We start from the raw sequence: 2526 nt of genomic DNA, 5'->3' as shown, positions 1-2526 counted from the left end.
TATATTAGTTAGGTAAGGAAAAAGGAATACAACTGAAGGCTTACTGACCTAGGGACAAGAGGTCGAAACTGAGGTCCCTAGGGCAGCAGAGGCCGGCTTATATACAGGGGAAGTTTAGGGGAGGCTGTGCGCACTGGTCCGTGCACAGCTGGTCCGTGCGCAGCATGCTGACGCGGCCCCGGGGGCCGGTGAGTCAGAGAGGCTGTGTCAGCGGAGCCCGAGCTGTGCCGCGCACTGCCGCCCCATCTAATCTAATCGTACAGTAGATAGCGATGCGTCCATATCAGGCATGTAGTACAGAGGTCGCAGGTTCGAGCCCGCGAAAAGGAAAATTAAAAAACGGCTAGACGCCGTGCCAACTTGTGACATGGTCACTGTTCCTGGCTCGCTTTGACTTCCGCATCACGCATAAGGCTGGAACGTCGAATGGAAAGGCTGATGCCCTGTCACGCCGATCAGATCATCAGATCGGCGATGAGGACGATAACACCGATCAGGTGGTTCTCAGACCTGAAAGGTTCCGCATCGCCTCCACCAGGCGCGGCCATGCCTCGGTGACGGCTGATCAGTCGCTTCTGAAGCGCATCAGGGAGTGTTCGGATAAGGATCGGGTTGTGGCCGAGGCACTTGAAAAGGTGCAGAACCTCGGACCGCCTAGGCTGCAGAAAGGCTTTGAGGAGTGGAATGCCGAGCAAGGGCTTCTGCTGTTCCGCGGGATGGTCTATGTCCCAAAGAACGCGGAGCTCCGGCGGGACATTGTCAAAATCCACCACGACTTGCCGATTGCCGGACACGGCGGTCGTGCCAAAACCCTCGAGCTCGTATCGCGGAACTACTGGTGGCCAGGAATGTCCAAATTCGTCAATGAGTACGTAAGCACCTGTGACATGTGCAACCGTACCAAGACATTCCCAGCTAAGCCCCAGGGTCCGCTGAAGCCGAACGAGATCCCCGAGCGCCGTGGCAGATCATCACAACCGATATGATCGTTGGCTTGCCAAAGTCTGATGGATTCGATTCGATCCTGGTTACTGCCGACCGCTTTACCAAGCAGGTCCACTTCTCGGCCTGTCATGAGACCCTGACGGCAGAAGGTGCGGCAGATCTGTACATCCGTGACGTATTCAAGCATCATGGGGCCCCGGCCAAGGTCATATCAGACCGAGGTCCCCAGTTCGCTTCAAAGTATCTCCACGCGGTGTACAAGGGCCTAGGGATCGAGCCGGCACTGTCCACAGTGTTCCACCCTCAGACAGACGGCCAGACCGAGCGCTGGAATCAGGAAATTGAGCAGTACCTGCGTGCTTTCACAAGCCACAGGCAGGATGATTGGGCGAAACAGTTGCCGCTTGCAGAATTCGCGCTGAACAACCGAGTTCATTCCGCAACCGGGCACTCCCCTTTCTTCCTGCATCAAGGGTACAATCCTGAAATCCAGGTTCGGATCAATCCGATGTCTGCGATGCCCGCAGCCGCTGATCGGCTCAAGATCCTGAGGGAGATTCGTGATGATACGCGCTCTGCGCTCGAGCTGTCAGCCAAGCGCATGAAGGTGTACTACGACAAGCATGTGCAGGAGGCACCAGTCTTTGTGCCGGGGGACAAGGTCTGGCTTGATGCCCGGAACCTTAAGCTGAAACAGCCGAGCAAGAAGCTCAGTCCCAAGCGCCTCGGACCTTATGCCGTGCGGCGAAAGCTCGGAGACTTGGATTATGAATTAGTCCTGCCAAAGTCGGTGCCTGTGCACCCAGTATTCCATGTCTCCTTGCTTAGCAAGTACACGCGTAGCGACATCCCGGGCCGGGAGCCAGAGGAGCCGCCTGCCATTGAGGTTGAGGGCGACGAAGAGTACGAGGTTGAGCGGATCAAAGATTCGAGAATCTTCCGGCGACAGCTGCAGTACCTCGTCAAGTGGAAGGGTTATGACGACTCGCATACGTCATGGGAGCCGGCGCGCAACGTTGCCAATGCGCCGGCCCTCATAACCGACTTCCACCGGAAGAACCCGAACGCCCCTCGTCGCCTCAATGCTACTACATTTGGTGGTCTCAACTTTCAGCCAATGCCTTCGCCGCTGACTGAAGCACGATGCCGCTCTGGGTGGGAGATGGGCAAGGGCGCCTTGCATGAGGTCATGCGCCGTTGAGGGGGGGGTAATGTCACGAGTTGGCACGGTGTCTAGCCGTTTTTTAATTTTTCCTTTTCGTGGGCTCGAACCTGCGACCTCTGTACTACATGCCTGATATGGACGCATCGCTATCTACTGTACGATTAGATTAGATGGGGCGGCAGTGCGCGGCACAGCTCGGGCTCCGCTGACACAGCCTCTCTGACTCACCGGCCCCCGGGGCCGCGTCAGCATGCTGCGCACGGACCAGCTGTGCACGGACCAGTGCGCACAGCCTCCCCTAAACTTCCCCTGTATATAAGCCGGCCTCTGCTGCCCTAGGGACCTCAGTTTCGACCTCTTGTCCCTAGGTCAGTAAGCCTTCAGTTGTATTCCTTTTTCCTTACCTAACTAATATA

The sequence above is a fragment of the Postia placenta genome (assembly GCF_002117355.1).
Source record: "Postia placenta MAD-698-R-SB12 unplaced genomic scaffold POSPLAscaffold_13, whole genome shotgun sequence".
In the NCBI taxonomy this organism is placed as follows: domain Eukaryota; kingdom Fungi; phylum Basidiomycota; class Agaricomycetes; order Polyporales; family Adustoporiaceae; genus Rhodonia; species Rhodonia placenta.
This window is presented reverse-complemented; position numbering follows the sequence as displayed.